At 53.6% G+C, this 25,665-nt stretch overlaps 1 protein-coding gene across 1 annotated transcript in view; it reads left to right on the top strand.

Annotated features, from left to right (window-relative positions):
• Positions 1–1,934: 1,934 nt before the first annotated feature.
• The window catches only part of b3gnt2b (UDP-GlcNAc:betaGal beta-1,3-N-acetylglucosaminyltransferase 2b), a 40,387-nt gene continuing 16,656 nt past the window's right edge, over positions 1,935–25,665 (top strand). The window contains exon 1 of the mRNA XM_078405708.1: positions 1,935–1,993. The gene's annotated coding sequence lies outside the window, so the exon portion shown is untranslated. The remainder of the gene's footprint in view (positions 1,994–25,665) is intronic.

The raw sequence follows: 25,665 nt of genomic DNA, 5'->3' as shown, positions 1-25,665 counted from the left end.
GAGTAACTCAGCATCTCTGGAGAGAAAGAAACATAGAAAATAGGTGCAGGAGGAGGCCATTTGGCCCTTCATTGTGATCATGGCTGATCATCCACCTCAGTAACCCATGCCTGCCTTCGCCCCATATCCCTTGATTCCACTAGCCCCTAGAGCTCTATCTAACTCTCTTTTAAATTCATCCAGTGAATTGGCCTCCACTGCCTTCTGTGGCAGAGAATTCCACAAATTCACAACTCTCTGGGTGGAAAAGTTTTTTCTGGTCTCAGTTTTAAATGGCCTCCCCTTTATTCTTAGACTGTGGCCCCTGGTTCTGGACTCCCCCAACATTGGGAACATTTTTCCTGCATCTAGCTTGTCCAGTCCTTTTATAATTTTATGCGTTTCTATAAGATCCCCTCTCATCCCTTTAAACTCCAGTGAATACAAGCCCAGTCTTTCCAATCTTTCCTCATATGTCAGTCCCTCCATCCCAGGGATTAACCTGGTGAACCTATGCTGCACTGCCTCAATAGCAAGGATGTCCTTCCTCAACTTAGGAGACCAAAACTGCACACAATACTCCAGATGTTGTCTCACTAGGGCCCTGTACAACTGCCGAAGGACCTCTTTGCTCCTATACTGAACTCCTCTTGTTATGAAGGCCAACATGCCATTAGCTTTCTTCACTGCCTGCTGTACCTGCATGCTTACTTTCAGTAACTGGTGCACAAGGACACCCAGATCTCGTTGTACCTCCCCTTTACTTAATCTGACCCTTGAGATAATAATCTGTCCTTATTTTTGCCGCCAAAGTGGATAACCTCACATTAAACTGCATCTGCCACGCATCTGCCCACTCACTCAACCTGCCCAAGTCACCCTGCAACCTGCTAACATCCTCTTGCGGTTACCCCACCACTTCATTCCACTCCCGGCCGCTTCCCGCATCAACACTGTAGATATTCTTTAGATTTGTAAAAAGGAAAAGATTAGTGAAGACAAATGTAGGTCCCTTACAGTCAGAGACAGGTGGATTTATAATTGCAAACAAGGAAATGGCAGAACAGTTAAACGAGTACTTTGGTTCTATCTTCACTAAGGAAGACACAAACAATCTCCCAGAAATACGAGGGGACCGAGGATCTAGTGGGAGGGAGGAACTGAAGGGAATCCAAATTAGTCAGAAAATGGTGTTAGGTAAACTGTTGGGACTGAAGGCTGATAAATCCCCAGGACCTGATGGTCTCCATCCCAGAGTAGTCAAGGAGGTGGCCCTAGAAATTGTGGATGCATTGGTGATCATTTTCCAATGTTCTCTCGGCTCTGGATCAGTTCCTGTGGACTGGAGGGTAGCCAATGTAACTCCACTTTTTATGAAAGGAGGGAGAGAGAAAACGGGGAATTATGGACCAGTTAGCCTTACATCGGTAGTGGGGAAGGTGCTGGAGTCGATGATTAAAGATGTTATAGCAGTGCATTTGGAATCGGTCAAAGTCAGCATGGGTTTATGAAGGGGAAACCATGCTTGACTAATCTGAACGGGGTCAGATTAGGAAATGGGGACGTACAACGAGACCTTGGTGGGACTGACATGTGATGAAAGAATGGATCGACTGGGCTTGTATTCACTGGAATTTAGGATGAGAGGGGATCTTATGGAAACATATAACATTCTTAAGGGATTGGACATGTTACTGGGGTGGGGGGGGGGGGTGGGTGGAGGCCAATTCACTGGATGTGTTCAAGAGAGAGTTAGATAGAGCTCTTAGGGCTAACGGAATCAAGGGATATGGGGAGAAAGCCGGAACGGGGAACTGATTGTGGATGATCAGCCATGATCGTACTGCATGTTAGTGCTGGCTGGAAGGGCCGAGTGGCCTCCTGTGTGTCCCCGCCCTCTCTCTCCCCGCCCCATACTCTCTCCCCGCCCTCTCCCTCTCTCCCCGTCAGAGCGGTCCCGCCCCGTGTTTAGTGGAGCCGGGGTCGAGTCTGTCGGGAACGGTGCGGCCGGCAGGTGGGTCTGTCTGTCCCGGGGAGAGGGTGAGAGGAGAGGGGGGGGGGGGGGGGGGGAGGGTGAGAGGAGAGGGGGGTGGGGGGGGGTGTGAGAGGAGAGGAGAGGGGGGGGGGGTGAGAGGAGAGGAGAGGGGGGGGGGGTGAGAGGGGGGGGGGTGAGAGGGGGGGGGGGGGGAGAGGGAGGGGGAGAGGGAGGGGGCCGGGAGTTGGGGAGGTCGGGTCGTGGGGGGGGGGGGCTGGGCAGGGCTGGGGGTGTGGGGGGGCTGGGGGGGGAGGGGAGGTGATGGGGGGGTGAGGAGGGGAGGGCCGGGCCCGGGGCGGCCTGAGCTCCGTTCACGAGTCTCCGCGGCCGCCGGGGATCGGCTCCGGGCCCGGGCTGGACTGTGTGTGGGGGTGAGGGAGGGGGTGGGTGGGGGTGAGGGAGGGGGTGGGTGGGGGTGTGGGAGGGGGTGGGTGGGGGTGAGGGAGGGGGTGGGTGGGGGTGAGGGAGGGGGTGGGTGGGTGTTGGGGGGCGCCGGGGATCGGCTGCAGCGCGGCCCGGATGATTTCACTCTCCGCGCCGCCCTTGAGGTGATCGCAGCCCGCGGGACGGAGACGCCGGGGAGGGAGAGGAGAGAGAGAGAGAGAGAGTGGGGGAAGAGATGGTAGGAGGGGGGAGAGTGTGGGGGGAGGGTGAGAGGGTGGGGGAAAGTGTGGGGGGGAGAGGGTGGGGGAGAGTGTGGGGGGGGGGGTGAGGAGGGTGGGGAGGGGGAGAGTGTGGGGGGTGTGTGAGAGGGTGGGGGAGAGTGTGGGGGGGTGGGGAGGGGGTAGAGGGTGAGGGGGGGTGGGGAGGGGGGGTGGGGTGAGCCTGAGTGCGGGCGTTTTGTAGCGAGGCCGCTGTCAGGTCCCGCGACGTCATTCACGGGTCGAGATGTTGACGAGGTTGTGGTTTGTGGGAAATATTCAAAAAATCAGACGAAAGAGAAAGAACAAGTTTCAAGGTCGTGGAACAAAAGAACTGGAAAAAACACAAAGTGCTGGTCGGGCAGCATCTGGGGGAGGGGGGGGGGGGGGGGGGTGGGTGACAGGCGATGTTTCAGGTCGGGACCCTACCTCAGGTTGGTGGGAGGGGGGTGGGGGGGGGGGAACACCCTGGCGAGTGATGGTCCCTTGTTAGACCACATTTGGACTGCGCAGTTGCAGCATGGGACCCACACACAATTTAAAATATTTCTTCCATCGAACGTGTCCAAAGACAGGCAGCTCGTTTTGTTACAAATACCTATGAGAGAGAAGTGAGTGTTACCGAACTTCTAAATTCATTGGGGTGGAACACTCTCCCAGACAGACGTAAAACCCACCGTTTGACCTGTTTTTACAAAATATTAAATGGTCAGCTCGACATAGATGACCACATCTACACCAAACCCAAACCTATCAGGACTAGATGAGGGCATTCGATTCAATTTGAGATACCAACTATCAAGACAGATGTGTATAACAATTCATTCTTCCATCGCACAAATAAATGTAGTTGCGTCTGGTTAAATAACTATAGTAGGGTGAAGCTAGTCTTCACCCTACTATAGTTATTTAACCAGACGCAACTACATTTAAGGCAGTTCTTCTCCCTTCTTGCTTAAGTCCATTCACCATCACCTCCAGTTTAAATTCAATTTGGAATATTTTGGAGGACCAAGAACCAAGGTACATGAGAGGGCAGTTGGGTGGAGGAAGTCAGCCCTTAAACTATTTCTGTGTCATTCACCCCTCTAGTTTAATTCACCCCAAAATAATTTAATTCACCCTTGGGTGAACATTCACCAGTTTACGAAGTGACAAAGGCTGACAAAAGGGCATTAGATACGGAGAGAAGAGGAATGTGAAGCCGGAGGGAGGGATGGGTGGAAGGTGGGGAGGGGAGTGAAGGAACACTGGAGACGGGGAAGAGGCAAGGAGCTATCAGGAGGGACGTGCAGTGTGACATGGGTGGGAGAGATGTGTACGCAGAGAGATGGGATGGGTGGGGAAGAGTTGAAATTGGAGAATGTAATGTTCATGCCACTGGGTTGTAAGTATAATGAGGTGTTGGTTGTTCTTCTCGTGTGCTTGTGGTCTCAGCCTGGCAGTAGAGGGGGCCCAGGCCCAGGACAGAGGTCAGTGTGGGAATGGGACCGGGAGATCCAGCAAGCCTTGGCACACCAAGTGCAAGTGTTCAGCGAACCTGTCACCGAGTCTACACGTGGTCTTGGCGTCGCCTGTATCCGCCCATAACTCGCCAGGCTTTGTCCCGCACCCACCTCCTTTCCAGCTTTCTCCACCCCCCACTCCCTCCATAGATGTTGTCTGCCTATTGGGTTACTCCAGCAGTTTGTGTTTTAATCAAGATTGCAGTATCTGCAGTTCCTAGAGTCGTGAACAATAGAACAGATTCCGCTTTCTTAAGGTTCGTTGATATTCGTGACTGGTAGATTTTTGAGATTGGGAGTTGAGTAACAAAGATAAATGCAATGTTGTTATTTTATATATATATATATATATATATATATAGACAAAGACTTCCACACTTTCTAAATATTATTGAAGACGTAACAGTGATACATGCAACGTTACAGTGGTACATGCAACGTTGCAGTGGTACATGCAACATTGCAGTGGTACATGCAACGTAACAGTAGTGAATGCAACGTTACAGTGGTACATGCAACGTTACAGTGGTACATGCAACGTTACAGTGGTACATGCAACGTTACAGTGATACATGCAATGTTAGTGATACATGCAACGTTACAGTGATACATGCAACGTTACAGTGGTGAATGCAACGTTACAGTGATACATGCAACATTACAGTGGTACATGCAACGTTACAGTGATACATGCAACGTTACAGTGGTACATGCAACGTTACAATGGTGAATGCAACGTTACAGTGGTGAATGCAACGTTACAGTGATACATGCAACGTTACAGTGGTACATGCAACGTTACAGTGATACATGCAATGTTACAGTGATACATGCAACGTTACAGTGGTACATGCAACGTTACAGTGATACATGCAACGTAACAGTGATACATGCAACGTTACAGTGTTACAGTGGTGAATGCAACGTTACAGTGGTACATGCAACGTTACAGTGGTGAATGCAACGTTACAGTGATACATACAACGTTACAGTGATACATACAACGTTACAGTGCTACATGCAATGTTACAGTTGTGAATGCAATGGGATAAGTTGCTATTCAAGTGCATTTTCCAAGTTTTATATTTTCTGTGGTTTAGAGTTTTGATTATTTTTCAACATTCCTGCAGCAGCCAATAAACCGCTTATAATATTTGTATTTGCTGAACAGAGCCAGCTATAATGTGCTATTCTAGTGAATCTTGCTCATTGGATGGCAACCGAACAAGTGCATTTGTAAAACGGTGAACCTGAAAGCAGGGCTTAATGTCAGGTGTCCACTCACTAATTTGATTGAGGTTTCTAAGGAAGTGATGGAGGTGCTGGGAGATGTGAAGATGATCCACATCACGTCTGGATGTTGAGTACCAGGGCTTTAGCAAAGTATTTGACAAAGTTCCTGACAGTAATTCAGTCGCTTGTGATCCACAATGAGTTTGTAAGTTGGGTTGTAGCAGAGGGCAATTGGGGAGGGCTGGGACCATAATCTGGAGATCATGGATAGTCGGCATTTCAGGTCGAGACCCTTTTTCAGGATGTATATTAGTTGTAAAATTGATCAAAGAAATGACAGATGGAGTTTAATCTGGACAAGTGTGAGGCGTATTTTGAGAGGTCAATAGCAAAAGGAAAATGTCAGGATTCTTGGGGTACTCATTTTCAAAGGGATCTTGGGTTCAAGTCCTTTGCTCCCTAAAAGTGACAAGATAAGTGGATGGGATAAAGGAGGTACACAGCATATTTGTTTCAATTGGTCTGGGCATGGCGTAGAATAGTTGAGTCATGGTGATGCCACATTTGGAGAATGGCGTGCAGTTCTGTCAAACCATTCCAGGAAAGATGGGGAGGATGCAGTGGAGATTTATCAGCATGATGTGTATATTGGCGAATATTAGCTCTGGCTAAGTTGGACAAACATGGATTGTTTTCACTGGAGTGATGTGAACAAGGTGTATAACAACTCGAGCAGCAGAGATTGAGTAACTAGGCTTTTCCGCAGGGTGGAAATGTCAAATACTGGCGGGCAGATTGAGAGGAGAGAGAATTAAAGGAGATTCAGGCTGAAGGAATGTTGTGCGGAGTGGTGGAGACAGACACAGGCAAGGAGAGGGGTGGAGCTGGAGGGGGAGAGGGTGGGATGGGATTATGGGGTGTGGGTGGGGGGGGGGTGAGGAGAGGGGAGGAGTGGGGGGAGAGAGAGGGGAGGAGAGAGCTTCACTGTAGAGGGGAGAGGGTGTGGGGTGGGGAGAGGGTCTGGAGTGGGGGAGGGGGAGTGGGGGAGGGGGAGAGGAGAGGAGAGCTTTGCCAGGGGGAGGGGAGAGGGGTGTTGGTGGGGGGTAAGGAGAGGGGAGGGGTGTGTGGGGTGGGGGTGAGGAGGGTGTGGGGTGGGGAGAGGAGAGCTTTATCGGGGGAGAGGGTGGGACGGGATTGTGGGGTGTTGGTGGGGGGAGGAGAGAGCTTCACTGTCAGGGGGGAGGGTGTGGGGTGGGGGTGAGGAGGGTGTGGGGTTGGGGTGAGGAGGGTGCGGGGTGGGGGTGAGGAGGGTGGGGTGGGGGAGAGGAGGGTGTGGGGTGGGGGTGAGGAGGGTGGGGTGGGGGTGAGGAGGGTGGGGTGGGGGGGGGGGTGAGGGGGGTGGGGGTGAGGAGGGTGTGGGGTGGGGGTGAGGAGGGTGTGGGGTGGGGGTGAGGAGGGTGGGGTGGGGGAGAGGAGGGTGGGGTGGGGTGGGGGTGAGGAGGGTGTGGGGTGGGGGTGAGGAGGGTGTAGGGTGTGGGGTGGGGGTGAGGAGGGTGGGGTGGGGGTGAGGAGGGTGTGGGGTGGGGGTGAGGAGGGTGTGGGGTGCGGGTGAGGAGGGTGTGGGGTGGGGGAGAGGAGGGGGTGGGGGAGAGGAGAGCTTCATTGTCGGAGGGGAGGGGGAGAGGGAGAGGATGTGGGGTGGGGTGAGGAGGGTGTGGGGTGGGGGTGAGGGTGAGGAGGGTGGGGTGAGGAGGGTGTGGGGTGGGGGTGAGGAGGGTGTGGGGTGTGGGGTGGGGGTGAGGAGGGTGTGGGGTGGGGGAGAGGTGGGGGAGAGGAGAGCTTCATTGTCGGAGGGGAGGGGGAGAGGATGTGGGGTGGGGGTGAGGAGGGTGTGGGGTGGGGGAGAGGAGACACAGCAGGCAAAGCAAGGTTTCTGAGGTGTTTGGACAGACACGTGAACAAGTGGGGAGTAGATGGATGTGCCGGTGGTGGGATTAAATAGAGCAACAGCATTGATAGTGCAGACACTGGGCACATGTTCATGTTCGATTTCACGGTTTAGTGAGGTCCAGAATTATCACATGTTATCAACATTTTGCTCCTTGCTTTGCACAATTTGCATTGTGGTTTGTTTCCGTTTAGTTTACCAAGGAAATGTGGTGTGGGCTGTGTTGCAGGGTGAACCATGTGGCGGAGATGGTAACGTGTGACTCTCTATGACACCTGTGGCATCTTCACATCTCATTCAGTACTTGGCTCCAACGGTTAAAATTACAGCTGCTTGTTTTTAAGGGTGACTTGTGTTTGAAGTGAGCTGTTTGTGTGAATTAGTACGATGGTCCCACATGCTCCTTCCCGCCTCTATGATATTAAATACCCGTTGTGGGGGCTGGGAACTTTGGCGCCGTGATCGCTGCAGAAATCGCCCCAGTGGTTGAAGGAAAGCCTCCATGGGGTTGTATTGAACAGGAGGTGACCTGAAGGCGGTCTTCGTTGTAGCGAGCGGAGTGACTTGTTCTGCTTCACGTTTATCAAGCACGTTCTGTCTCTGCCCCCGACCTGCAGTGGGATTTTCAGCTTGATTTTGCAACGTATTTGACAACTGTTGTTCATGTTTGGTTTTTGCTATTGTGCAGAAGGAAGTTCTGTTTCTCCTGTCTGTTCTTTCTGTGCAATGATACTTATTGTCACATGGAAATTGTACAGTGAAATTCTTTGTTTTTGCACACAATTCACAAAGCCACCAAGTTTCTAGCATGGGGGGAGAATTCGTGACTCACTTCAAGTTGGTCCCTCTTCATTCTCAGCGTATGTGCATGTGCGTGCGTAAGTGTGTGTGCATGTGCGCGCGTAAGTGTGTGTGCATGTGCGTGCGTGTGTAAGTGTGTGTGCGCTTGTGTGTGTGCACGCGCACGCATGTGTAAGTGTGTGTGCACGCGCGCGCATGTGTAAGTGTGTGCACGCGCGTGTGTGCGCCCGTGTGTAAGTGTGTGTGGAAGTGTGTGTGTGTGTGTGTGTGGAAGTGTGTGTGGACACACGTGTGGAAGTGTGTGTGCGTGCATGTGTGTGTGCGCGCGTGTGTGGAAGTGTGTGTGTGCATGCATGTGACCCTTCTTCAGACTGAACCCTCTGCAATCAGAAACGTCACCATGTTCTCCACAGATGCTGCCTGACCCGCTGAGTTACTCCAGCACTCTGTGAAACGTCACCTATCCATATTCTCCACAGATGCTGCCTGACCCGCTGAGTTACTCCAGCACTCTGTGAAACGTCACCTATCCATATTCTCCACAGATGCTGCCTGACAACCTGTGCATAATAATATGAAACCACTGAAGAAGGGTCTCGACCCGAAACGTCACCCATTCCTTCTCTCCCGAGATGCTGCCTGACCTGCTGAGTTACTCCAGCATTTTGTGAATAAATCCAGCTGTGCTTTTCCTGCCAAACACACCAAAGCCCTGGGGCCAAGTGTGTTTGTTTGTCATGTGCATCAGATAGGAGCCGGAACAATGAAGTCCTTAATTGCTGCAGATTTAAAGGCACATTAGATGCAGCAACCAAAGGTAAAGGTACAATAACTTCGTTTACTTTAAGCAAACAGGACCATGACATGCAAAACCAAAGAAGGTGATGCAACAATTGTCGTGAAAAGTCCGCAGAGGTTGTTGTTCAACAGCCTGGTGGTTGCTGGGAAGAAGTTGTTCTTGAACCTGGAGGTCACGGTTTTCAGGCTCCTGGACCTTCTCCCTGATGGTAGCAGCGAGATGAGAGTGTGGCCAGGGTGGTGTGGGTCAGTGAGAGTGTGGCCAGGGTGGTGTGGGTCAGTGAGAGTGTGGCCAGGGTGGTGTGGGTCAGTGAGAGTGTGGCCAGGGTGGTGTGGGTCAGTGAGAGTGTGGCCAGGGTGGTGTGGGTCAGTGAGAGTGTGGCCAGGGTGGTGTGGGTCAGTGAGAGTGTGGCCAGGGTGGTGTGGGTCAGTGAGAGTGTGGCCAGGGTGGTGTGGGTCAGTGAGAGTGTGGCCAGGGTGGTGTGGGTCAGTGAGAGTGTGGCCAGGGTGGTGTGGGTCAGTGAGAGTGTGGCCAGGGTGGTGTGGGTCAGTGAGAGTGTGGCCAGGGTGGTGTGGGTCAGTGAGAGTGTGGCCAGGGTGGTGTGGGTCAGTGAGAGTGTGGCCAGGGTGGTGTGGGTCAGTGAGAGTGTGGCCAGGGTGGTGTGGGTCAGTGAGAGTGTGGCCAGGGTGGTGTGGGTCAGTGAGAGTGTGGCCAGGGTGGTGTGGGTCAGTGAGAGTGTGGCCAGGGTGGTGTGGGTCAGTGAGAGTGTGGCCAGGGTGGTGTGGGTCAGTGAGAGTGTGGCCAGGGTGGTGTGGGTCAGTGAGAGTGTGGCCAGGGTGGTGTGGGTCAGTGAGAGTGTGGCCAGGGTGGTGTGGGTCAGTGAGAGTATGGCCAGGGTGGTGTGGGTCTCTGATGATGCTGGCTGCCTGTTTGAGGTCAGTACCATGATGGTGGGGAGTTGTGTAGGAAAATAACTGCAGATGCTGGTACAAATCGAAGATATCACAAAATGCTGGAGTAACTCAGCGGGTCAGGCAGCATCTGTGGAGAGAGGGAATGGGTGACGTTTCGGGTCGAGACCATTCTTCTATGGTGGGGAGGGAGGTACGTGTGATGGACCTTCGATGATGAGGGGGTCAGTACGTGTGATGGACCTTCCATGGGGGGGTCAGTACGTGTGATGGACCTTTGATGGTGGGGGTCAGTACGTGTGATGGACCTTCCATGGGGGGGGGGGGGTACCATGATGGATTGGGCAGTGTCTCTGTATTCTCTGTCATTCTTGAGCGTTTGAATTTCCGAAGCTGGCCTGATGAAGCCAGTCAGTGAGCTCTCTCTCCACTGGTCACCTGTAGACGTTAGATAGAATATTCAGGAAGATGCCAATTCCATTCCCACCTCTGGGCAAGTAGAGACATTGTCATCGTGTCAATGTGCTGGGACCAGGACAGATCCTCAAGGCGTTTACACCTGGGGCCTGAGATGTTGGCTCTCCACCATCAATCCTCGGCTTCCTGAAGTCAATGATCAGCTCCTTGGCCTTGCTAGTTCTGGGTCCCCTCAACCAGATTCCGTTACTCGTTATTCCTCCAATGACCCTGGTCCCGGCAGGTTCACTGTCAGCACTGGAGGATCTCCTGATGTTGGCCTCGGTGACTGAGATCACAGCGGGGTTGGGAGCCTGGAAGTGACATTGATGTCCTCACTACTGAAGCCAGCTTGGACAGTAATGAGCTGGTCCAGGGGTCATGCCTCGCTGTTACTACCATATGATGCCACTAATTACCGCCGTGGTGACGTGCGGGTCCTGCCACGATGCCCAATGTCCATGTGAAGTTGCAGTTGGGCTGGGAAGTGCTGCGTTCAATGATCTGCTGGACATCGTTCAATGATCTGCTGGACATCCTGCAATGGTCTGGACATCGTTCAATGATCTGGACATCATTCAATGATCTACTGGACATCGCGCCCGGACTTCCTGTAACACCCGAGGTCGCTGGAATCTAACACCATGAACCTTCTGTTTATCCAGGGCTCCTGGTTGGGGAACATTCAGATGGTTTTTGTGGCAACTCTCTCCTCCGCACATTTCCTGATGAAGTCTGTAACGACTGACGTATTCATTCAGGTCCGGTGCCCAGTCTACTGACTCCAAGCAGTCCCATAGTTGTTCCTCTGCCTCCCCAGACCATCTCTTGGTGTCCCCAACACTCAGGGTGTGCTCCAGTCATTGCCTGTACGCAGGGAGAAGCAGAACTGCTAAATGACCCCAGTGGGTAAAGGGAATGACCCCAGTGGGCCAGGACTAGAGGGCCTGAGTTCCAGGACTAGAGGGCCTGAGCTCCAGGACTAGAGGGCCTGAGTTCCAGGACTAGAGGGCCTGAGCTCCAGGACTAGAGGGCCTGAGCTCCAGGACTAGAGGGCCTGAGCTCCAGGACTAGAGGGCCTGAGCTCCAGGACTAGAGGGCCTGAGCTCCAGGACTAGAGGGCCTGAGCTCCAGGACTAGAGGGCCTGAGTTCCAGGACTAGAGGGCCTGAGCTCCAGGACTAGAGGGCCTGAGCTCCAGGACTAGAGGGCCTGAGTTCCAGGACTAGAGGGCCTGAGTTCCAGGACTAGAGGGCCTGAGATCCAGGACTAGAGGGCCTGAGCGCCAGGACTAGAGGGCCTGAGCTCCAGGACTAGAGGGCCTGAGTTCCAGGACTAGAGGGCCTGAGTTCCAGGACTAGAGGGCCTGAGTTCCAGGACTAGAGGGCCTGAGTTCCAGGACTAGAGGGCCTGAGTTCCAGGACTAGAGGGCCTGAGCTCCAGGACTAGAGGGCCTGAGATCCAGGACTAGAGGGCCTGAGCTCCAGGACTAGAGGGCCTGAGTTCCAGGACTAGAGGGCCTGAGCTCCAGGACTAGAGGGCCTGAGCGCCAGGACTAGAGGGCCTGAGCGCCAGGACTAGAGGGCCTGAGCTCCAGGACTAGAGGGCCTGAGCGCCAGGACTAGAGGGCCTGAGCTCCAGGACTAGAGGGCCTGAGTTCCAGGACTAGAGGGCCTGAGATCCAGGACTAGAGGGCCTGAGCTCCAGGACTAGAGGGCCTGAGCTCCAGGACTAGAGGGCCTGAGTTCCAGGACTAGAGGGCCTGAGTTCCAGGACTAGAGGGCCTGAGCTCCAGGGCGAGGTTGAGCAGGCTGGGACTTTGTTCCTTGCAGTGCAGGAGGCTAAGGGGTGATCTTACACAGGTGTACAAAATCATGACTAGATCGGGTGAATGCACAGAGGTGGTTTTACACTGGGTAAAGAATCAAAAACCAGAGGACACAGGTTTAAGGTGAGAGGGCAAAGATTTAGGAACCTGAGGGGTACGTTTTTCACAGTGGATGGTGGGTGCGTAGAACAAGCTGCAGAGGCAGGTATCGTAACAACCTTCAGGGATGTGGGGAATGGTGGACAGGGGGAGGGTCAGGCTGGTCAATCTGCCTCCGAGGGGGGGGAATATGGGGGGTGGGGAGGGGTCCAGAGATGGGGGATGAGGGGGGCAGGGAGGGGGGGGGGGCGGCGGGGGTGGGTAGGGGGAGGGGCAGGCTGGTCAATCTGCCACCGAGGGGGTGGGGAGGGGCAGAGATGAGGAGGGCAGGGGTGTGGGGGGGAGGGTGGATGTGTGGGGGGGAGGGTGGATGTGTGGGGGGGGGGTGGATGTGTGGGGGGTGGATGTGTGGGGGGTGCATGTGGGGGGAGGGTGGATGTGTGGGGGGGGGTGGATGTGTGGGGGGGAGGGTGGATGTGTGGGGGGGGGGTGGATGTGTGGGGGGTGGATGTGTGGGGGGGGATGGATGTGTGGGGGGAGGATGTGTGTGGGGGGAGGATGTGTGTGGGGGGTGGATGTGTGTGGGGGGATGTATGTGTGGGGGGAGGATGTGTGGGGGGGAGGGTGGATGTGTGGGGGGGAGGGTGGATGTGTGGGGGGTGGATGTGTGGAGGGTGGATGTGTGGGGGGGAGGGTGGATGTGTGGGGGGGGGTGGATGTGTGGGGGGTGGATGTGTGGGGGGGAGGGTGGATGTGTGTGGGGGGGTGGATGTGTGGGGGGTGGATGTGTGGGGGGGGTGGATGTGTGGGGGGTGGATGTGTGGGGGGGGGGTGGATGTGTGGGGGGGGGGGTGGATGTGTGGGGTCAGTGTGATGTGGGTCAGTGATGTGTGGGGTCAGTGTGATGTGTGGGGTCAGTGTGATGTGTGGGTCAGTGTGATGTGTGGGTCAGTGTGATGTGTGGGGTCAGTGTGATGTGTGGGTCAGTGTGATGTGTGGGTCAGTGTGATGTGTGGGTCAGTGTGATGTGTGGGGTCAGTGTGATGTGTGGGTCAGTGTGATGTGTGGGTCAGTGTGATGTGTGGGTCAGTGTGATGTGGGTCAGTGTGATATGTGGGGTCAGTGTGATCCACACAGGGTGGCGTTTGCTCATGGACGCGGTTTGTGTCTGCTGCGAGTATCAAACGGAGCTCAGTGTCGGACTGTATCTTCATTATAACGTTACAAGTTACAAAGTGACGAGCTGGTTTGTAACCATTAAAACAGCTCTTACAGTAACTAAATTGTAATGTAGAGGCCTGCTCTGTTACTTTAGTCAGACAGTCCTTGTGATTCATGTTTCACTGGGCCTTGCCTGGAGCCCGACCCTCTGCAGAATGGTTGTCTGGGTATTAAACGCTGTTAATATTCTGGGTAAATGTTAATGCTGGGCATGTGAGCCTGGACTGGACTGGACCTGCAAACTGTCACGGGACAAACAGATGCCCACCCAGTCACACGCAGTCACACACACGCAGTCACGCACACGCAGTCACACACGCACACACAGTCACACACACAATCACACACAAACACAGTCACACACTCACACAGTCACGCACGCAGTCACACACACACGCAATCACACGCACGCAGTCACACACACGCAGTCACACACGCACACAGTCGCGCACGCAGTCACACGCACGCGCACACGCAGTCACACACGCAGTCACACGCACGCACACGCAATCACACACGCAGTCACACACGCAATCACTCACATGCAGTCACGCATACGCAATCACACGCACACACAGTCACATACGCACGCAGTCACACACGCAATCACACGCACACACAGTCGAGCTATGCCCATGTCCTATCTACTCATTGGACCGCTGGACAATGACCCCCTTCTCCCTGCCCCTAATGCACCCCCCCCCACCTCATCCCCCCGTCCCCCTCCCCCTTCCCTCTGCTCTGTATCCGGCCATCAATTGCTGCTTGTGGTTTTAACGAGGATCGTTCACAAGAACGGATTTCCTGTTACAAAGCATTGTGGAAGAGTAGACGTTACAGACCAGGCAGGCCCTTCAGCCCACAGTGTACGTACTGAACACTATGCAAGTTCAACTCATCTCTGCCCACGTCTCTTAAACCTGGGATTTTAAATAATTGCCCAGACCATCTCCTTTGACCAGTCTGAAGAAGGGTCTCGACCTGAAACGTCACCCATTCCTTCTCTCCTGAGATGCTGCCTGACCTGCTGAGTTACTCCAGCATTTTGTGTCTACCTGTCTATCCTCTCCTCACCCCGTCTAGGGGGTCGGTGGTAAACGTCTTCCCTGCACAGATCCCGGTGGATCTCCTCTCTACCCCGAATATTCCCCTTCCACCACAACCCTCTGACTTCTATCAGAAAGCCAGTTCTGAATCCAAACTAACAATTCCACGCGTCTTAATCTTTTGTTTCAGCCTGCCCCAAATGTTTTACTAAAGTCCATGTAAACACCATCCACCGCCTCATCCTCATCAATCTCCTTCCTCACCAACTCAAAAACCTCCGTTAGAGAGACCCGACTTGCCGCGTAGAAAGCCAGGCTGACTGAACCTAATCAACCCCTTCTCCAAATGCCTGTCACACACGTGAGGCTCACACGCCAACGGCTGCCTGTCACACGTGAGGCTCACACGCCAACGGCTGCCTGTCACATACGTGAGGCTCACACGCCAACGGCTGCCTGGACTCTACTCCCATTCTGAAATAAAGGAACGTTAGCTCCACTCTGATCCTCTGAGATGTCGCCTGTGAGCAAGATCGCTCAGTGGAAACTCGGGCACATCAGCAGAGCTGCTTCTCCTGAGAACAGTAAACGCTGTATGAGCTCCCCAACCCCCTCCCCACCCTCTGCCCCCTCCCATCGCCATCCCCACCCTCCCCCAAATACTGCCCCCTCCCACTCTGGTCAAGCATTGCCCCTCCCCTTTTGGTCAGGGGCTGCCCCTCCCCCTCTGATCAAGCGTTGCCCCTCCCCCTCTGGTCAAGCGTTGCCTCTCCCCTCTGGTCGGGGGCAGCCCCTCCCCCTCTGGTCAGGGGCTGCCCCTCCCCCTCTGGTCAAGCGTTGCCCCTCCCCCTCTGGTCAAGCATTGCCCCTCCCCCTCTGGTCGGGGGCTGCCTCTTCCCTCTGGTCAAGCATTGCCCCTCCCCCTCTGGTCAGGGGCTGCCTCTCCCCTCTGATCAGGGGCTGCCTCTCCCCTGTGTTGGGTGAGCCTGTGTTTCAGGGGGTGATGTTGTTGGGGGGCAGAGTGTAGATGATCCCACGGGACCAACGCTGGGTTTGGGTCTAGGGAGCCGGGGGAGAGAGGTCACAAACAGTTGTGTGATTGACTGGGCAGTGTCAGGAATGTGGGTCTGTTCACTCGTGTTGACGTCAAGAGATTATTCGATGGCGGTTCTGCTTTCAAAGGTTGAAATACATTTTGTGATGTTGCTCAAATCCTCGGGACATTTCAAAGGCAAAGTACTTCTGGGAAGTAAAACAATACTTGTTTGTTGAAGCAATCAATCTCGTTCAAAGGCGCAAGCTCAGTGTTGTGGACTGGGATTATGAATACAGTGTTTCAACCTGGAGACAGTGCAGTGTTTAGTTTCCATGTTGGCCTTTTGCTGTTAAACCTTGGCTTGTGGTTCTTTGTTTCTCTCCATGCCTGGTGTTCATTGTTGCCCTCCTAGTGCTGCTCACGTTACGAACTGCACAGGTTACTCAACACAAGATGGCAACATGCACACGCACACAGTTCATGACGAGGTTTCAGTTTAGTTTAGAGATACAGCCCATCGAGTCCACACCAACCATCAGTCACCCATTAACACTAACGGAAAACCTTTGGGCTGAAGAATTGTGAAATTACAGAGCAAGTCAGAAAATAGGTGCAGGAGGAGGGCACGGCCCTTCGAGAAGAGATGAGAGTGAGGACGGAGAAATAGAAAAAACTGAGTAGAGGAAGGGTTTGAGAAAGTAGTTATTGTTACAATCGGCAATAATTAAACTTTGAAGGAATGAAACCGCCTTGCGGCGCGGTGACATCACAGTGACGGGGTGGCGCGGAGACATAATGGTGACATCACAGTGACGGGACGGCGTGAATGCAGCGCCGGAGACCCGGGTTCGATCCCGACTACGGGTGCTGTCTGTACGGAGTTTGTCCGTTCTCCCCGTGACCTGCGTGGGTTTTCTCCGGATGCTCCGGTTTCCTCCCACACTCCAAAGACGTGCAGGTTTGTAGATTCAGGCTTGGTATATATGTAGATTGTCCCTACTGTGTGAGGACTTGTGTTAATATGTGGGGATTGCTGGTCGGCGCGGAGCCGGTGGGCTGAAGGGCCTGTTTCTGCGCTGTATCTCTTAACTAAACTAAACTAAAAGTACATAGTTCCTTGAAAGAGGCGTCACAGGTAGACAGGAGGTCAAGAAGGTTTTAGGTATGCTGGCTTTCATCGGTCAGAGTATGGAGTGCAGTTGTAATGTTCTGTTACAGTTGGACAAGATGTTAGTGAGGCCGCACTTGGAGTATCGTGTTCAGCTTGGTCACCCTGCTACAGCAAGATGGTGTTAAGCTAGAAAAAGTGCAGAGAAGATTTATGATGGTGTTGCCAGGACTCAAGGGCCTGAGCTACAGGGAGAGGTTGAGCAGGGTGGGACTTTATTCCTTGGAGTGCAGGAGACTGGGGGATGGTCTTGTGGAGGTGTACAAGATTATGAGGGGATAGATAGAGTTGAATGCAGGGGATGCAGGAACTATTGAGCAGAGGTTTAAGGCAAGGATTTAATAGGAACCTCAGGGGCAACATTGGGTAGTTGTTATGTGAAATGTGCTGCAAGAGGAGGTAGTTAAGGCAGGTGCGAAAACAGCATTTAAAAAATATTTGGAGAGGTACATGGACAGGAAGGGTTTAGAGGGGTATATGGGTCAAACGCGAGAGGTGGGAGCAGCTTACAGGAGCAGCTTGATTGTTCCTGTGCGGAATGACTGAATCTGTTTGTACCAACGGCATAGTTGTTCATGTAGTGTTTTACAGGGAGCTTGTGGTGCCTTGTGCAAAGTAGTCTTCACCCAGAACTTGGGGGGTGCATTGCAGCAGGGCATGGCAGCCGCGCATGGCAGCCGCGCATTGTAGCCATGCATTGCAGCCGGGCATTGTAGCCATGCATTGCCTGAGGTGGTTCTGAATTGTTGTCTTGCAGTTTGCATGAAGTGAAGTTTGATCTGGATTGTAACGTTGGTTCATTCTACTGCACGTCCTGACAAAAGCCATTGCACTAAAGGAGGTCTTGGCTTGTATCAATATTCCTGATTATATGTATTTCGGAAACTTCCTGGGTCGATTCAGTAATCTGTCTCCAGAATCACTGGCCACCGCCACACAGTTCCCTCCCCACCCATTCCCCTCGCCCATTTATCTGCAAACTCCTGTCAGCATCTGGTGACACCCAGCAACATTGCCCTGTGAGATTCAGGACTTCCCCTCAACCAGTTCTGGGTGAGAGAGTTTGTGGAAATTGAAACTTAGAGTGTTGTCGTCATTCAGCACAGAAACAGGCCCTTCGACCCAACTTATCTGCAATGTAATTATTTTTAAATTGCATTCTGATGTTGAATTTATGAATGAACTGGGAAGTGTTTTGAGATTCCAGATAATTCTATGAGTCGAGGCGATTGGTGTGGAGACAGAAGTGAGATAATTAAATGGAACTGACCCACGAGAGGTATTCATGGGAACAATTGGAGGAAAGACGAGGTGCTGAGAGCTCTCTTATACCTGCATTAAGGAGGCAATTAAACACACCTGAGCAATTACAAACACCTGTGAAGCCATGTGTCCCAAACATTACGGTGCCCTGAAATGGGGGGGACTATGTATAAACACAGCTGTAATTTCTACATGGTGAAACCAAGTTGTATAAAAATAGCCTTTAATAAAATCTGACAATGGCTGTTTCAGTCAAGTGACTGCAGGAAAAACAGGAGAACGAGTAAAGATGTGGGAGAAAATTTAAAGACAAGAGCTTGGTTCTTCGATCTGAAGAGGGGTCCCAACCCAGAACCTCGCCTTCCATTCCCTCCACGGAAGCTGACTGACCTGCTGAGTTTGTGTTTGTTCAAGGTTCCATAAATCTTCAAAGCTTGGTTCTTGACGCTTGGCCATTTCCAGCAGTTTTATCAGTGCCATTCCCAATGTTGTTTGTACATTTGTCTGTGTTCAGTGATACTGTTGCTGCCAAATCTTGCTCCGTACAGTTGGCTCACTGCCACGTCTCAAACAGTGAGGAGCAGGTTTGTGACCAGATTGATCCCTGGGATGGCGGGACTTACATATGAGGAAAGACTGGATAGACTGGGCTTGTACTCGCTGGAATTTAGAAGACTGAGGGGGGATCTTATAGAAACATATAAAATTCTTAAGGGGTTGGAGAGGCTAGATGCGGGAAGATTGTTCCCGATGTTGGGGGAGTCCAGAACCAGGGGTCACAGCTTAAGGATAAGGGGGAGGTCTTTTAGGACCGAGATGAGAAAACATTTCTTCACACAGAGAGTGGTGAGTCTGTGGAATTCTCTGCCACAGAAGGTAGTTGAGGCCAGTTCATTGGCTATATTTAAGAGGGAGTTAGATTTGGCCCTTTTTGCTAAAGGGATCAGGGGGTATGGAGAGAAGGCAGGTACAGGCTACTGAGCTGGATGATCAGCCATGATCATATTGAATGGCGGTGCAGGCTCGAAGGGCCTGCACCTATTTTCTATGTTTCTATGTATTGTACCTGGAGAGACTAGTCAGTGTTTTCATTGCCCCAAGCATCTCCACCATTACCTGTGTGTAAGGAATCTGAAGGCAACTATTTACTGTTGCAACACTTCCCTGTGTGAGAGTGCTCCAATTACACTTTAGACACCTGCCCTGACTGATTAATTCCACTGTTAAACACTGACTCCCACCAACAACGGGGTAAGCTCATTGTAAAAGTAAAGCAGCAACTTGCCCAGACCCCTGGCACTGGTGAGAGTCACATCCATTGGGGTGGATACATCTGCTGCCTGGTCAGAGTGTGGCTGTGCTCTCACGGGCTGGGTTTATTGTCACGTGTACCGAGGTACAGTGAAAAGCTTTTGTTGCGTGCCAACCAGTCAGCGGCAAGATTATACATGATTGCATCGAGCCGTCCACAGTGTACAGATGCATGATAAAGGGAGTAAAGTTTAGTGCAAGGCAAAGCCTGCCTGGGCCATCAAAGCTTGCAAACCCCCCTGACAATGTTCTTGCATCTCCTCGTTATAGTGAGTGCAATGTACTGTCCAGCCTCGTGCTTTGGTATCATTGCCTGCCCTCGCCTTCAGTTGCCTGTTTAGTCTCCTCCTCACTGCCACTGCAAACTCTCTGCTGCCGGCTGTTTACAGGGACCTGGTGACAAATGACCTGTGTTGTGCTGCAGCCTCTGGGCTCAGCCTCGGTCTGCAGTTTCACACAACCCGCCTTTCCTGATTTTATCAGAACCGGGCGAACTGACTCAGAAACGCCACAGGCATTGGCTGTTCACAGCGCGGGGGGGGGGTTAGAGGTGAGAGGGTGGCAGGTTAGAGGTGAGAGGGTGGCAGGTTAGAGGTGAGAGGGCGGCAGGTTAGAGGTGAGAGGGTGTCAGGGTATGGGGGAGGTCGAGTCGGGGTTGGCAGGTCACGTTGGTGCCTTCCACAGTGGCGACGTTGACTGGGGCAGGAAGATGCCAATTCCATTCCCACCTCTGGGCAAGTAGAGACATTGTCATCGTGTCAATGTGCTGGGACCAGGACAGATCCTCAAGGCGTTTACACCTGGGGCCTGAGATGTTGGCTCTCCACCATCAATCCTCGGCTTCCTGAAGTCAATGATCAGCTCCTTGGCCTTGCTAGTTCTGGGTCCCCTCAACCAGATTCCGTTACTCGTTATTCCTCCAATGACCCTGGTCCCGGCAGGTTCACTGTCAGCACTGGAGGATCTCCTGATGTTGGCCTCGGTGACTGAGATCACAGCGGGGTTGGGAGCCTGGAAGTGACATTGATGTCCTCACTACTGAAGCCAGCTTGGACAGTAATGAGCTGGTCCAGGGGTCATGCCTCGCTGTTACTACCATATGATGCCACTAATTACCGCCGTGGTGACGTGCGGGTCCTGCCACGATGCCCAATGTCCATGTGAAGTTGCAGCTGGGCTGGGAAGTGCTGCGTTCAATGATCTGCTGGACATCGTTCAATGATCTGCTGGACATCCTGCAATGGTCTGGACATCGTTCAATGATCTGGACATCATTCAATGATCTACTGGACATCGCGCCCGGACTTCCTGTAACACCCGAGGTCGCTGGAATCTAACACCATGAACCTTCTGTTTATCCAGGGCTCCTGGTTGGGGAACATTCAGATGGTTTTTGTGGCAACTCTCTCCTCCGCACATTTCCTGATGAAGTCTGTAACGACTGACGTATTCATTCAGGTCCGGTGCCCAGTCTACTGACTCCAAGCAGTCCCATAGTTGTTCCTCTGCCTCCCCAGACCATCTCTTGGTGTCCCCAACACTCAGGGTGTGCTCCAGTCATTGCCTGTACGCAGGGAGAAGCAGAACTGCTAAATGACCCCAGTGGGTAAAGGGAATGACCCCAGTGGGCCAGGACTAGAGGGCCTGAGTTCCAGGACTAGAGGGCCTGAGCTCCAGGACTAGAGGGCCTGAGTTCCAGGACTAGAGGGCCTGAGTTCCAGGACTAGAGGGCCTGAGCTCCAGGACTAGAGGGCCTGAGCTCCAGGACTAGAGGGCCTGAGGTCCAGGACTAGAGGGCCTGAGCTCCAGGACTAGAGGGCCTGAGCTCCAGGACTAGAGGGCCTGAGTTCCAGGACTAGAGGGCCTGAGTTCCAGGACTAGAGGGCCTGAGTTCCAGGACTAGAGGGCCTGAGTTCCAGGACTAGAGGGCCTGAGTTCCAGGACTAGAGGGCCTGAGTTCCAGGACTAGAGGGCCTGAGCTCCAGGACTAGAGGGCCTGAGTTCCAGGACTAGAGGGCCTGAGTTCCAGGACTAGAGGGCCTGAGCTCCAGGACTAGAGGGCCTGAGATCCAGGACTAGAGGGCCTGAGCTCCAGGACTAGAGGGCCTGAGCTCCAGGACTAGAGGGCCTGAGCTCCAGGACTAGAGGGCCTGAGCTCCAGGACTAGAGGGCCTGAGCGCCAGGACTAGAGGGCCTGAGCGCCAGGACTAGAGGGCCTGAGCTCCAGGACTAGAGGGCCTGAGCGCCAGGACTAGAGGGCCTGAGCTCCAGGACTAGAGGGCCTGAGTTCCAGGACTAGAGGGCCTGAGATCCAGGACTAGAGGGCCTGAGCTCCAGGACTAGAGGGCCTGAGCTCCAGGACTAGAGGGCCTGAGTTCCAGGACTAGAGGGCCTGAGTTCCAGGACTAGAGGGCCTGAGCTCCAGGGCGAGGTTGAGCAGGCTGGGACTTTGTTCCTTGCAGTGCAGGAGGCTAAGGGGTGATCTTACACAGGTGTACAAAATCATGACTAGATCGGGTGAATGCACAGAGGTGGTTTTACACTGGGTAAAGAATCAAAAACCAGAGGACACAGGTTTAAGGTGAGAGGGCAAAGATTTAGGAACCTGAGGGGTACGTTTTTCACAGTGGATGGTGGGTGCGTAGAACAAGCTGCAGAGGCAGGTATCGTAACAACCTTCAGGGATGTGGGGAATGGTGGACAGGGGGAGGGTCAGGCTGGTCAATCTGCCTCCGAGGGGGGGGATATGGGGGGTGGGGAGGGGTCCAGAGATGGGGGATGAGGGGGGCAGGGAGGGGGGGGGGGCGGGGGGTGGGTAGGGGGAGGGGCAGGCTGGTCAATCTGCCACCGAGGGGGTGGGGAGGGGCAGAGATGAGGAGGGCAGGGGTGTGGGGGGGGGGGTGGATGTGTGGGGGGTGCATGTGTGTGGAGGGTGGATGTGTGGGGGGGGGGGTGGATGTGTGGGGGGGGAGGGTGGATGTGTGGGGGGAGGATGTGTGTGGGGGGAGGATGTGTGTGGGGGGATGTATGTGTGGGGGGAGGATGTGTGGGGGGGTGGATGTGTGGGGGGTGCATGTGGGGGGAGGGTGGATGTGTGGGGGGGGGGTGGATGTGTGGGGGGTGGATGTGTGGGGGGGAGGGTGGATGTGTGGGGGGTGGATGTGTGGGGGGGGTGGATGTGTGGGGGGGGGGTGGATGTGTGGGGGGGGGGGTGGATGTGTGGGGGGGGGTGGATGTGTGGGGTCAGTGTGATGTGGGTCAGTGATGTGTGGGGTCAGTGTGATGTGTGGGTCAGTGTGATGTGTGGGGTCAGTGTGATGTGTGGGGTCAGTGTGATGTGTGGGGTCAGTGTGATGTGTGGGTCAGTGTGATGTGTGGGTCAGTGTGATGTGGGTCAGTGTGATATGTGGGGTCAGTGTGATCCACACAGGGTGGCGTTTGCTCATGGACGCGGTTTGTGTCTGCTGCGAGTATCAAACGGAGCTCAGTGTCGGACTGTATCTTCATTATAACGTTACAAGTTACAAAGTGACGAGCTGGTTTGTAACCATTAAAACAGCTCTTACAGTAACTAAATTGTAATGTAGAGGCCTGCTCTGTTACTTTAGTCAGACAGTCCTTGTGATTCATGTTTCACGGGGCCTTGCCTGGAGCCCGACCCTCTGCAGAATGGTTGTCTGGGTATTAAACGCTGTTAATATTCTGGGTAAATGTTAATGCTGGGCATGTGAGCCTGGACTGGACTGGACCTGCAAACTGTCACGGGACAAACAGATGCCCACCCAGTCACACGCAGTCACACACACGCAGTCACACACACGCACGCACACGCAGTCACACACGCACACACAGTCACACACGCAATCACACACAAACACAGTCACACACTCACACAGTCACGCACGCAGTCACACACACACGCACGCAGTCACACACACGCAGTCACACACGCACACAGTCGCGCACGCAGTCACACGCACGCACACGCAATCACACGCACGCAGTCACACACGCAGTCACACGCACGCACACGCAATCACACACACAGTCACACACGCACGCAGTCACACACGCAATCACTCACATGCAGTCACGCATACGCAATCACACGCACACACAGTCACATACGCACGCAGTCACACACGCACACACAGTCGAGCTATGCCCATGTCCTATCTACTCATTGGACCGCTGGACAATGACCCCCTTCTCCCTGCCCCTAATGCACCCCCCCCCACCTCATCCCCCCGTCCCCGTCCCCCTCCCCCTTCCCTCTGCTCTCTATCCGGCCATCAATTGCTGCTTGTGGTTTTAACGAGGATCGTTCACAAGAACGGATTTCCTGTTACAAAGCATTGCGGAAGAGTAGACGTTACAGACCAGGCAGGCCCTTCAGCCCACAGTGTACGTACTGAACACTATGCAAGTTCAACTCATCTCTGCCCACGTCTCTTAAACCTGGGATTTTAAATAATTGCCCAGACCATCTCCTTTGACCAGTCTGAAGAAGGGTCTCGACCTGAAACGTCACCCATTCCTTCTCTCCTGAGATGCTGCCTGACCTGCTGAGTTACTCCAGCATTTTGTGTCTACCTGTCTATCCTCTCCTCACCCCGTCTAGGGGGTCGGTGGTAAACGTCTTCCCTGCACAGATCCCGGTGGATCTCCTCTCTACCCCGAATATTCCCCTTCCACCACAACCCTCTGACTTCTATCAGAAAGCCAGTTCTGAATCCAAACTAACAATTCCACGCGTCTTAATCTTTTGTTTCAGCCTGCCCCAAATGTTTTACTAAAGTCCATGTAAACACCATCCACCGCCTCATCCTCATCAATCTCCTTCCTCACCAACTCAAAAACCTCCGTTAGAGAGACCCGACTTGCCGCGTAGAAAGCCAGGCTGACTGAACCTAATCAACCCCTTCTCCAAATGCCTGTCACACACGTGAGGCTCACACGCCAACGGCTGCCTGTCACACGTGAGGCTCACACGCCAACGGCTGCCTGTCACATACGTGAGGCTCACACGCCAACGGCTGCCTGGACTCTACTCCCATTCTGAAATAAAGGAACGTTAGCTCCACTCTGATCCTCTGAGATGTCGCCTGTGAGCAAGATCGCTCAGGGGAAACTCGGGCACATCAGCAGAGCTGCTTCTCCTGAGAACAGTAAACGCTGTATGAGCTCCCCAACCCCCTCCCCACCCTCTGCCCCCTCCCATCGCCATCCCCACCCTCCCCCAAATACTGCCCCCTCCCCCTCTGGTCAAGCATTGCCCCTCCCCCTTTGGTCAGGGGCTGCCCCTCCCCCTCTGATCAAGCGTTGCCCCTCCCCCTCTGGTCAAGCGTTGCCTCTCCCCTCTGGTCGGGGGCAGCCCCTCCCCCTCTGGTCAGGGGCTGCCCCTCCCCCTCTGGTCAAGCGTTGCCCCTCCCCCTCTGGTCAAGCATTGCCCCTCCCCCTCTGGTCGGGGGCTGCCTCTTCCCTCTGGTCAAGCATTGCCCCTCCCCCTCTGGTCAGGGGCTGCCTCTCCCCTCTGGTCAGGGGCTGCCTCTCCCCTGTGTTGGGTGAGCCTGTGTTTCAGGGGGTGATGTTGTTGGGGGGCAGAGTGTAGATGATCCCACGGGACCAACGCTGGGTTTGGGTCTAGGGAGCCGGGGGAGAGAGGTCACAAACAGTTGTGTGATTGACTGGGCAGTGTCAGGAATGTGGGTCTGTTCACTCGTGTTGACGTCAAGAGATTATTCGATGGCGGTTCTGCTTTCAAAGGTTGAAATACATTTTGTGATGTTGCTCAAATCCTCGGGACATTTCAAAGGCAAAGTACTTCTGGGAAGTAAAACAATACTTGTTTGTTGAAGCAATCAATCTCGTTCAAAGGCGCAAGCTCAGTGTTGTGGACTGGGATTATGAATACAGTGTTTCAACCTGGAGACAGTGCAGTGTTTAGTTTCCATGTTGGCCTTTTGCTGTTAAACCTTGGCTTGTGGTTCTTTGTTTCTCTCCATGCCTGGTGTTCATTGTTGCCCTCCTAGTGCTGCTCACGTTACGAACTGCACAGGTTACTCAACACAAGATGGCAACATGCACACGCACACAGTTCATGACGAGGTTTCAGTTTAGTTTAGAGATACAGCCTGTCGAGTCCACACCAACCATCAGTCACCCATTAACACTAACGGAAAACCTTTGGGCTGAAGAATTGTGAAATTACAGAGCAAGTCAGAAAATAGGTGCAGGAGGAGGGCACGGCCCTTCGAGAAGAGATGAGAGTGAGGACGGAGAAATAGAAAAAACTGAGTAGAGGAAGGGTTTGAGAAAGTAGTTATTGTTACATTCGGCAATAATTAAACTTTGAAGGAATGAAACCGCCTTGCGGCGCGGTGACA

This window comes from Rhinoraja longicauda, chromosome 9 (genome assembly GCF_053455715.1).
Source record: "Rhinoraja longicauda isolate Sanriku21f chromosome 9, sRhiLon1.1, whole genome shotgun sequence".
Classification (NCBI taxonomy): Eukaryota; Metazoa; Chordata; class Chondrichthyes; order Rajiformes; family Arhynchobatidae; genus Rhinoraja; species Rhinoraja longicauda.
This window is presented reverse-complemented; position numbering and strand designations above follow the sequence as displayed.